Below are 13,014 nucleotides of genomic sequence, written 5' to 3'. Positions count from 1 at the left end.
AAGCAAGAAAAACTAGGGCAGAAGTTTGTGTTTATAATTATGGGAAAGAAGGTTGATTCCAAGAGTTGTAATGTTTTACCCATCAAAATTATTTTGAGCTTTTTTAATGCCTCTTTTCCTTTTAGCCATACCCAAAAAACCATATTGATGTCCAAAAAAGACCTCCCGATCAGTCTCTGAGAAGTGCCAAGTCATGCAAATGGAAGTCGGAAATAACACTCTGATCCCCAGCAGAGAAGAGGATCATAAGCTGGAAATAAATTGATAGCCGAAAGAATCCCCAGCAAAGAGAGTCATATCGGTAGCACTCCAATCCCCAGCTGAAAAATAAAATAAAATGAGAGAGTCTTATCGGTGAAAACCTTCACAGGCACCATAACGCAATGAAAGATGAGATAAATAAAACGAGAGAGTCTTATCGGTGAAAACCTTCACAGGTACCATAAGACGACGGGAGTTGAGAGAAACGAGAGAGTCTTATTAGTGAAAACCCCTCGAAGGGCACTATGAGGCGACAAGATAAGATTGGCGGAAAGGATCCGCATTTGGCAAAGAGTTGAGTGCCTGTTTATCCCCAGCAACATGAGGCCGTCCGAAGGGTTGATTGATACAAATAGACTAGGTTGATTAATCCGGAATGCGCGACATGATCGTTGGGATCGGTTATATCATTCAGATAAGTTCTTTTCTTTCCTTTTCCCCAGCATTTGTTCAGAAAGACTTCTTCTTTTTCTATTTTTTTGAAATCATCACTTTTTCATTTCTTGGTTTAAAGACTTTACCTCCCCAGCAGTTTATTTTTGAAAAGGATTTTCAGAGCTTACTACCAGTTGCCAAAATGATTCAAAACAAAATGCGAATAGGACAGGCCAAAGATAAGGCGATAAAGCGAAAAGAAGTTGGTCTCAAGACCAAATGATGAATGAGTCTAGATCCCAAGAGGACCAAATCTCCAAGGGAAGTTGGAGAAAAACAGGAAAACAAGAATTGAGAAAATTGTGGACCTAATTCCAAGAGGGCCCCCAGCAGATCATCGAGATGTAGGAGCATCCCGACAGATTTTCGACCAAGTTCCAAGAGGGTCGGACAACACAGAGTGGGGAAGGAAGAAAAGGAAAATTCATCCCCAGCAAGTTTTGATAGCGTAATGAAACACAGAGCGGGGAAGGGAGAAAGGGAAAAACCATCCCCAGCAGAAGTGACACGACCACTCACCATGTTTTAAAACTAACAAATTTTCTTTGATTTGAAGCAGGAAAAGGAAATCTTATTCATGGCGAAAAAATGCCACAAGGAAGAGCACCAAAACTGGGGTAGAATAATTTTTGCTATTGTCGAAAATTTTCTCGGAGGAACGAGGAAATCAATTCAAGTTTTAAGGGATAGCAAGACAGCACGATTTTAAGAAAAACAGTCGGAGGTAAGACAATTTCAAGTTTTGAAGATGGGTTCATCCGCCCTCAAATAGGATATTTTGGGTTCATCCGCCCTCGAATAGGATATTTTGGGTTCATCCGCCCTCGAATAGGATATTTTGGGTTCATCCGCCCTCGAATAGGATATTTTGGGTTCATCCACCCTCGAATAGGATATTTTGGGTTCATCCGCCCTCAAATAGGATATTTCGGGTCTATCCGCCCTAGAACAGGATATTGAATTTAATCCTTTCTCCAAAGGACATTTAATTTATTTCGGCCCGAGTGGTCCTACTTGTATGAACATTGCCAAAACATATGTTTCATAAATCATTGCCAGTGACAATTTATTTTCAAAGTTTTTTTTGAGGTCAGGAGCCCACCTGAAGAGAGGAAAGGCGATTTATTTTCAAAGTTGTTTTTGAGGTCAGGAGCCCTCCTGAAGAGAGGAAAGGCGATTTATTTTCAAAGTTGTATATGAGGTCAGGAGCCCGCCAGAAGAGAGGAATGACAATTTATTTTCAAAGTTGTTGATGAGGTCAGGAGCCCGCCTGAAGAAAGGAAAGGCGATTTATTTTCAAAGTTGTGGTTATGGTCAGGAGCCCCTCCTGAAGAACAGAATGACGATTTATTTTTATAAAGTGGTTGAGGTCAGGAGCCCCCCCTGAAGAACAGAATGACGCTTTATTTTCAAAGTTGTTGTTTGAAGTTAGGAGCCTGCCCATGTAATAGAGGAATACATTTCAAGTCAGTAAAGCAGAAGAATCCAACCGGAATCCCCAGCGGGAAACAATAAGAATCCCCAGCAGAGGAAGGAAGTCCAAGACTCGATGGAAAAATAATGTGAAAAGGAAATAAGCAGTTCGAGATCGGCAGTCAAGGGAGAATACAAGACAAATCAGAAGTAAAGAAATACCAGAGGAGTCACTGAGACATCGAAGAAACAAAAGACACAAGAGCATGATCTAGATAAGATTTTGTAATTCATATACTATGGTCTAGTCTAGCTTCTTGTTTTCTTTCAGCATGGTGTAATAAGGAGATCGGCAAGCAGTAAAAACAGCATGCAACAACAGTAACATTGCAGTCCCATGGTAGTCCCAGCTACCAAAACTTCCCGAACTACATTAACCTTATTCCCTTCTAGCCAGGGATATGTAGGAAACCTTTGAAGCAAAGGTTCGGTTAAATCTTTTTCAAAAAAAAAATGCTTCACACGGAGTACCCGGATGGGAAAAAATCGCTCACGTTATCTTTGCACGAAAACTCTTCGTGTTTTCGGACAAAGAGGGGCAGCTTTAAGCACGTGATTTTTTCCCTATGAGAGAATTACTCCCAAAAAATTCAAAATAAAACAATTTTCCTTTGTGTGCAATTTTGAGAATTTTCGTGGCATTTTAAATAATTATGTGTATTTGTCCATGTATATTTATTTGTTAAATTAATAAAAAATACAAAAATACATCACATTTGCATTTAGGGTTTAAGTTTACAATTAGAAGTAATTAAGTTTGTTTTACAAGAAATGAAAATTGCAAAAATATGCATCGTTTACATTTTTAGCATTCAATGTCAAAATGTGCAATTTTGTTTTAATTGGTGTTTAATTATGTATGATAATTGTTGCTAGGAATTAATTAGTATTTTTTATAAGTTAATTTAGTTTATAACTTAATTTAGAATTTTATTTTTATTAATTAGAAAGTAAAAGAAAATAGAGCAAAAAATATAAAGAAAATCGGAATTGGGTCTCTTCTCCAATTTTGAACCTAGGCCAAAACACCTCTACCCAACCCAAAACCCTTGACCCAAGCCCAATGTTATACCCATACCCACTCCACGATCCGACCCGCTCCAATTATAACACAAATATACACAACCCTAAAGCCTAAGTTTGGTTTTTTTCAGCTGCTACAGTGCAAAAGACCCACTTTCTCTTCACATCTTCATCTTCCTCATCTCACACCCCTTCCAACGCCAACAAACCTCCCCGTTCGCCATTGACGCAGCAGCAGAGCTGCTCGTCGACCACCCTGGCTGCTCCTTCTTCTTCGTCCAACAGCCTTCGCCCCTATCCGCCATTGACGAGCTCGTCGAGCTCCCATGGTTGCCCCGTCTTCATCTTCTTCGTCCCAAGCTCAAACGGCAACGACGAACAACCTTCATCGTCCTCACCTCCATGGCAGCTGATGTCGCTGCTTCTTCTTCTCTTTCCAGCTTCACCATGACCATGGCTGCTGCGTTGCTGCGTCTTATGCTTCATGACCAGCTACTCGACATGCACACACACAGTCGCCATCCATGGAAGCCCTCACGTCGAGCTCCGAAAGGCTGCTGCTTCTGCTGCTTCATCTTCAACTGGCTTCTCCCTCACGTCCAGCTGACACCAGTAGCCCAGCCTCCCCGTCCGCCATGGAAACCAAACCACCAACTCCATCGCGACAAGCAGCGCTGCTGCTGTTACTGTTGCTTCGTCTTCATCTTCTTCACCATGGCCTAAGTCTCGTCGACCTCCAACAAAGAACACCCAAGAACTCACCCTGCTGCTTCCATGACCACACGCACATACACGGAGGAAAAGCGTGGCAGTTCGATTAAAGTTCGTTGAAGTTCTGTCAAGGGTTCGTTTGGTTTTCGTTTGAGTCCGTTGTTGTTCGTTGTTTGTCGTTCTAAGTTCGTCGAGGTTAAAAGAGAAGGTGGGTTGTCGTTGAAGTCGAGATCCGTTAGGTCATTGGCAGTCTTGGTTAGAGTTCATCGTCGTTCCGATCCGGTTAGTTGGTTTAACCAATTCGTGTTTATCGTTTTTTTATTTTCTTCAGTTTGTTTCATTTTTCTTGTTTATTTTTTAGGTTGAAATTGTTAGTTTAATTATAATATTGTTAGATTTAAGTTGAAGTTCAATTAATTATTTCTTTAGTTTTTTTTATTAATTTAAAAGGATTTAGTTTTAATATAGAGTGTTAGTTTAATCGCTTGAATCCGTTCTTTGTTGTTTAATTTAGATTTAATTCGTGTTCATTTTTTTTGTTTGAAGTTCGTTTTTAATCCAGTGATTTAATGTGAGTTCATGTTTTGGTTTTTAATTTTTTGATTTAGTTTGAATCATGCATCTTTGTTGTAATGTTGTTGGATTTAATTTGAAGATCAATTGATTATTTGAGTTTAGTGATTTGAATCTGTTTATTTGTTTTGTTTAAGTTTAATTTGAATTTGAGCTCAATAATTTGAATATACTTGTTTGTTATTATTGTTGAATCTGAAAATAGGTTTGTTGTTAAATAATATTGTTCAGTCAAAATAATTCCAGTTGTTTCCTTGTTGTTCATCATTTAGTTTAAGTTTGTTCATAAAATTTAATTAGCAATTGGTTATAGCTGCTGTATTTTGGTTAGAATTGATTAGGTGAATTGGTTATAGTTGACGGGGTTAGAATGGTCAATTGCAGTATTTTCAGGGGTAAAATGGTAATTTCAGTAATTTCAGAAGGGTATTTTTGGAATTAAAAGTCTGAACAATTATTTATTTTGAGTGTTCTGTCCATTAAGATTAAATATAATTTTAATAATATTAAAATAGTATATGCTGGGGGACAAGACATAATGTAGTGGGGGAATAATATAATTGTTTAAGGTAAGCATGTGGGACAAGATATAATGGAAGGAATAATGTATTTGTTTAATCAGTAATGGGGGACAAACATTAGGTAGTGGAAAATTAAAGGGGATGGGTAGAAGATAGTGAGATTTAATTTTAAAATACTGAAAGTTGGTAATAAATAGGGAGACTTGGACAGAAAAAGAAATTTTTTGGGGCTGGATATTGAAAAGGGAGGGAATTTCGAAAATATTAAGACTTCCAAAAAAAAAACATTCTGAAAATTTAAAGAGAGAGTAGTATACACCTGATATACAATCTAAATATTTTGATATACGGATTTAGAAATTAAGGGTTAAACATTAACTAGTCTTTCAATCTGAAAAGATTTCCTTTGCTTCTGCCCGTTGATTGTTGTTGGTGTCTCTGGATTTTTGTTTGATTTGTTCCTTGAGTTTGGTTGGTGGTTTGCCACTACTTCACTGATTTGCTGGATTTTTATCTTGATTTTAAAATCTGTCACTGGTTTCTCGTTGCGGTTGTTACTGGTTGTTGGGTGATGCTGTTGTTGTATGCTACTGCATTTCTGCTGATCTTCCTTTTCTTTTACTTCTAATATTAGGTACACAACTGATACGCTGGTTACTATAAACTGAAACATGAAGCATGAATATGAAATGAAGAGTTGAAGTTCTGAATTTACCTTGCCTGAATATGAAATGAAGAGTTGAAGTTCTGAATTTATCTTAGTTATATTCTGAATTTTATTTGTATATATACATTATTTAGCTTCCTCTAATCAGAATCATGTAGTTGTTTAATATATATAATGGAACATCTGACAGTAGCTTAGTGGACGAACTGTCTATGTATTACCTAAAAAATAAATAAATGGTGTAGTAACTTTGTCTAGTTAGTTCGTTATTGTTGGATGATTATCATGTCTCAAAAAGCATGTTAGTTGATTTAGACTATTCTTAAACATTCAACAGTTAGCTCATTAAACGAATAGACCGTTTCGGAACTTGTAGGAATATTTTTTAGCTAGATACTATTGGTTAATTTCAGCATGTAAATGGTCTATGATTAAAATCAGATTGCCAAGTTTTTTTTTTAATTTAACAACTCGTAAGCATGTAAATAAATTAGGACCTTTTCTCTTCATTTTTTAGAGACAAATTTAATAGAAAAAATGTATGCACTATAGGATTGTCCTGTTAAAATAAATGGGATGAGCCTCACCCAATAAAACGCATAAGTTGCGGGACCCTCGTTAAATGACTAATAATTGTATAGACTTCGGGATCGGTCGTTTAGCAAATTTCACGGTCTTACCCAAAATAATGGTATGCTAGTCGCTTTAGGCGCGCCTTTAACACTTTATTTTCTTAAACTCGGGTGCACATTTATGTGACCCAAATTCAAATCTCAACAGAGTCGAAATATGTCGATAACCACGGGTACATAGATGTGACGTGGTTCGAGATATATTTTCACGGTGTTGCAATTCTCTGTTAAAATAATAATAATGATAAAAGGGGTTAAAAGTTAAAATTCGCACATATGTTCAACATGTATTATATCAGATAATCAAGCCGAATATGACAGTTGAGCGACCGTGCTAGAACCACGGAACTCGGGAATGCCTAACACCTTCTCCCGAGTTAACAAAATTCCTAATCCGGATTTCTGGCGCGCAAACTGTAATACAGAGTCATTCTTTTCCTCGATTCGGGATTAAAACCGGTGACTTGGGACACCATAAATCTACCAAGTGGCGACTCTGAAATAAATAAATAAATCTCGTTTCATTTGTCATTTAATTGGAAAAAACTCCCTTCCGCGTCCCCTTTTGGGCGGCGCGGGCGAAAAAGAAGGTGTGACACTATGTTGATTATAGTTCGTGTACGCGAGGTGACGAGTGTGTGCTTGGACTTATTTGTGAAAAAATTGGTCTTTTAGGGTTCTTAGGTCCTTATATTCACTGTGTATGAATGTGTACTTGATATGCTTGAGTTTTCCACTTACTAGTTTCACCTCGACATGCTCTAATTGAAATTAATTGCTTATGATTAATTTTTATTTCCTATTTGACTCTTATTTTGCTTAACCGAAGATTTTTACCTCTTCTGTTGTAATGCTATCTTTCATAACTGCTCGTCTTTATTGGAAATCATTATTATCTCCCCTTTAATTGTTTAGTCTTAATTGAGGTTATGATTATCTTCCCGCTGCTCTTCCTTAATTGAAATTATTGTATATTCTTCGTAAATTGCCCAACCCTTAAAGAAGTTTAGATATCCTATATTTAGTTGACATTTCCTTGTTTGGAATTATTTGATTCGTGTTAGCTTCCTTATTGTTGAATTACATATTGTGGGATCGTAGCTTCATATTATTTTCTCCCTTGTTGAGCTGTTCTTATTATGCTTAGTATTCTCTATTGTGGTTATTCCTTGTGAGATAGTTTTACCGTCTCCTTGTGATCGAAAGTTCTTGAGTTGATTTACTTGTCGTGTTTTTGTATATATTTTCATTGTTGATGTTGTACTTGTTGTGGTGGTGCACGAGGTTTCTACCGTGTGGTTGTTGTTATGGGGTTGCATGAGGTTTCTGCCATGCTATTGTTACTATTGCTATATTGCACATGCGGCGTGACAAGGCGGGGTATGTATATATATGATTATATGTGGGTTGCACATGTGGCGAGATAAGGTGGGAACATTATGATGCACATGTGGCGAAACAAGGTGGGAACTTATCATGTTATTATTTGCACACGTGGCGAGACAAGGTGGGCTATGTTAGGGATTGATTGTGATGATTTGTGATGGCCTGGGGGCATTCTTGTTGTTTGATATTGTGTTGTGGTACACTTACCTGTATGAGCTTTATATCGTGGAAGTTGTGAGGAAACATCTTACGTGTTGTCCGTTCTTTTCCTTATGCTTATTAGCTGGTAGGAACTATGTTAAAGCACTTGCACAATCATACACAAAGTTGAACACTCTTATTGGATGTAAAGTCCTCCTGATTTTGCTGAGTATAGATGCATACCCTTGTTTACTTGTTATATATGTGAGAGTGGCCCTAGTTTGTAAGTGATGTATCAGCATGAGTTATTGCATACCTTTACTGTATTGCGGATTTAGGATTTGGGTTTGTTTTTCGCTCGCTCTTCTAAGTCATTTTTTTGGTATTTCCGCTGTTACTTGTTGTTTTCTTCCCTTATTGTGATTGTAGTATAGTTAGCCATTTCGTGTAGTCTTTATATATACATCATGTTCCGTTGTTCATATATTTGTACATTTTATTAGACCGGCAGGTGTCTTGACTACTCCTCCTCACTACTCCGCCGCGGTTAGTCTTGATACTTAATAGGCACCACTGTGGTGTGCTCATGCCACTCCTCCGCACATTTTTGTTGTGCAGATCCAGGTATCGATCATTAGTAGCTGTGCGGATCATTGTTGAGGAAACTCAAGGTAAACCTGCTACTGCGTTCGCAGGCTTCAGAGTCACCTTCTTACATGTATTCAACTATTTTCACTCTTTTCTGAATAGTTATAATTAGAAGTGGTAGCTAACTTTGTAGAGCTTATGACTTGTATTACTGGGTTTTGTGAATTATAAATTTTGTAGAGATTTCTGCTTCAAGACTATTAAATTTTCATTTATTATTGTGGTATTTCAGTATGAGTTAGGCTTACCTAGTCCCTAAGACTAGGTGCCATCACGATACCCAAACGGAGGGAAAGTTGGGTCGTGATAGGAAATAATTGACGTTAAAAAATATTTTCCAAAAAAAAAAACAATCAGTGGTACCAAACTCCTAACAAAATCATGAGAAATTCATATATAATGAAAGGGTATTGAAATCCATATGAAATTGAGGATACATGCCCCGCTACTAGGGGTGTCAAATGAATGAGTTAGACTGATTTTGGGTGATTAAAATGGGTTGAGTCGATAAATGGACAGGTCAATGACTTGTTGTAATGACCCGATCAGTCGTTTTGAGCATGTATTTCGCTTGGTAGTTTGGGGGTACGAGTAGCTCCGTATGATGTATTAGGATTTGTTTGCAAAATTTTAGTTCATTCCAAGTTGATTTGATATGTTTCAGCGCGAGTTTTTGGAAGTCGAAAGTTCGAAAGTTCATTAAGTTTTATTTGAGGCACGTTTCGCCGTTTCAATGTTGTTATGCATGATTTGAGGCCTCAAGTTGGTCTGTATTATGTTATGGGACTTGTTGGTATGTTCGTACGGGATCCCGAGGGGCTCGGGTGAGTTTTGGATAGGTTTGGGCTACGTTGTGCTCGTTTTTCTTATGTTTCGGCGTCGTTTCTTCAAGAATAAATGGTACCACATTAAGCAACTAAGCTCTGATTTTTATTTTAATTGAAGCATTAGATCTGTATCATAATTACGGAGCCATAGCAAAAAGAATCATCAAATTTAGATATCGTATGTAAAATTTATGGTCATTTTACTAGGAATTAGATTGCTAAATTTTTTAGATTAATTACTAAATTGCGACTGAATTCGTATTTAAAAATCTGCACTATTTGCAAATATTTAAACTAACATATCTCCTTCATTATAAGGTCAAGTAATGTGATTCAAAAGCCTAACTTGACTAAAGTTTCACAAGAAATCCATGTGAGGCATAAAAACGAGTTTCGAGATCCTTTGGCATGAGAAAAGAGGTAGAATAGCGGGCAGAAAAATATATAAAATAAGGGTCTGTTCATTTGGTCATATTTTGAGTTGGGGAGCTCGAAGTTGGGCGATTTTGGAGGCGAATTTTACCATATGGATTGGGGTAAGTGTTCTTTACTCGATTTTGGTTATATTTCATGAATCAGTCTTCATTTTTGGGATTTAATTGATGATTTCGACGTGAAATTTATCTATTTTTGCCTAAAGTTTCATAAAGTGAATTTTTAAGTTTTGAACATCGACTCAGAGTCGGATTTGAGTTAAATTAGTATGGTTGGACTCATAATTGAATGAACTATCGGATTTTGTGAGTTTTTTCAGGTTCCGAGGTATGGGCCTGGATTGGGCTGTTTGGCCGTTGGACATTTGATTAAAGATTCGACATTTTTCAATTATGATTGGTTCCTTTAGCATTGTTTGATGTATTTGAGTTGTTTTTCGTTAGTTTCGAGCCGTTCGGAGGTAGGAACGTGCGAGATGGCATTTTTGGAGCATCGCTTGGCTTGCTTAGTATTGGAATTGGCTTGTTCGAGGTAAGTAACTCTTCTAAACTTAGTGCTGAGGGTATGAAATATTGAATTACGTGTTATATGATTGATGATGAGGTGGCGCACATGCTAGGTGATAGGCGTGTGGTCGTGCACCTTGTGAATGGTGACTCCGTTGTTTTCATGGCACTGTTTAGTGGCCATATTTTGTTGATATCTATGTTCTCACCATGTGATTAAGTAACTGAGCTGTCAATCATGTTAGATATCATGTTTAGGCTTTATGCTGATATTGTTAGGACCCATAGTGGCCGTTTCTTATTGTCATCTCACTGATTTCTTTGATATTTCGTATTCAGTCATATTTATGTATTTATATCATATCTCAGTCTCAGTTGTTATTTATTGATATATCGTACCATTGTTGTCGGGCTAGTTTCATGACACTGTAAGCCCGTGAGTGAGACTGGAGAGATTGATGACTGAGTGAGGTCGAGGGCCTGAGTGAGAGTGATATTATGGGATCGGGCTACACGATGCAACATGTTATATTGAACACATTATGGGATCGGGCTACACGCAACAACGATATAGCGCTTAGGCTGAAGGAGCCTCTCCGGAGTCTACACACCCAGCGAGCGCAGTCGACTATGTGCATATGTATATGGATCGGGTTGCACGCCACAACAAGCCTTATGGCTATATGTATATGGATCGGGTTGCACACCACAACGAGCCATATGGCTATATATATGTGGATCGGGTTGCACGACACAATGAGTATTATATAATGCTGAGTGATTGATTGTGCTAAGTATTGAGCACGGTAGGAGATAATGCGAAACAGTGAGGTTGAGTACTCTAAGAGTGTGAGTACATGAGTTTATCACTGAGCGGCATTGCATTTGACATGCATACTTGAGATACATGCATAAAGATGTATTTCCTTTTGCTGTCCGATTTTGGTGACATTCATGATTTTACTTGTATCTTGACATGTAGGCATTGAGATATATTTTCCTCATGCTATCTGAAAATGAAACATTTACTTAATGAAAAGTTTTTGAGAAAAAATTCAGTTTTTAAACTTACTCATATTTTTGACGATTTCGGTAAAGAATTTAGGTTTTCACTGTTATATTTGAAAAGCAGAACTGTTTTCTAAAATTATGAATAAACTAAGCATTTTGAATTCCGAGTTATTTCTTTTATTATTTGCCTTACGTTATTATGAATTGTTGTTGGCTTTTAGTGTTAGACCTGATCTTTGTTCCAGCTCGTCACTACTTTCAACCTAAGGTTAGGTTTGTTACTTACCAGTACATGGAATCGGTTGTACTGATAGTACACTTCTGCACATTGCGTGTAGATGTTGGTTGCTATTGTTATTGTGTTCGATGGTTGCTAGATTTGTAGATGTACCTGCGTTCCGATTGTAGCTACCTCTTATTCATGGTAGCCGTAGATTTATGAAAACTCGGTTTATGTATTTTCAAACAGAAAATGTATTTACTTCATATCAGTTTGTAAATTCTATTCTTAGAAGGTCATGATTTGTACTACCAGTCCTTGGGAAAATATTTAAGATTCAGATAATTCCTTTGTTTAATTGTCTTATTAATATTACGGAAATTGGATAGTTATTAGGTGGCTTACCTAGTAGGTTGGGTTAGGTGCCATCACGACTAGTGAATTTTGGGTCGTGTCACTTGTTTAAAAGTTACTTTGTCTGAGATGAGCTAAGTCAAGATGAGCTAAATTTGGGTAATACCCCAACCCATCCAACTCTTACCAAACTTTAATTAATGTGTGTTGTTTGCTATGAATTATTTAATTACCATAAGACTTTTTTCTTTTGTTATGATTACATATAACATATCAAACAAAAAGGAATTAGAGATACTTTCGTAAAGTTGTTGATGGATCAATTTGGGCTAAAATACAACCAATTTTAGATGGACTGAGATGGGTTGAGTTCAACAAACATATCGAACAGAAAAGAATTATTTTAGAGATACTTTAGTAAAATTATTCATGGATTAACTTGGGCTAAAAGTCAACCCAAATTTAGATGGGCTGGGATGAGGTGAGTTCAATAATGGACGGGTCAATGAGCAGCCCAACCTTGAACGTGTTAAGCGGGTTGAGTGGGTTTAGGCTTAAATAGCCACCCGGCCCCTAGACGCCACAATAGAGGATATGAATTCCGTAAAATTTAATAACTTTGATTTACAGCTTGTATTTGTATTCACCCATTTACTTAATATATATCAATAACAAATTTTGAATTGGATGATGATGAGACTAAGATCATTTTCCTACTTTTTAGTTTGTTATTAATAACTTCCTCTTAAGTGGATGCAAGTCCCTCCATGTTTAGAAGGATCATAAGTATATTGATGCCACCAAGCACCCGCCTCCTCTTCCTCCTGTCATATGAACTCTCAATTGCTCATCAACCGACTCTTATATAGTAAAAAGTGTTTAATTTGCCAAATTACTGCTCTTCAAAAGGAGAATAGATCTTGCTTGTGCACATTTGATCTATCTTTATACGAACATATGTGTACCATTTATTTACACGTTTAAGAATCAATAGATTCACAGAACTAGTTCATTGTATACTGCCTGATCAAATGTATACATAGAAAATTAATTTTGTTGACAAATAAGCATAGTATGTAAACCGATCAGAAAATGAGAAATATAGAATTAGCAATCACGTCATAGAAAAGAAAAAAGTATTCATGAGAAACAAACATGCACAAGCGATATCTAAACTTCAAAAGAAACTG

The sequence above is a fragment of the Nicotiana tabacum genome, chromosome 16 (assembly GCF_000715075.1).
Source record: "Nicotiana tabacum cultivar K326 chromosome 16, ASM71507v2, whole genome shotgun sequence".
Lineage (NCBI taxonomy): Eukaryota > Viridiplantae > Streptophyta > Magnoliopsida > Solanales > Solanaceae > Nicotiana > Nicotiana tabacum.
This window is presented reverse-complemented; position numbering follows the sequence as displayed.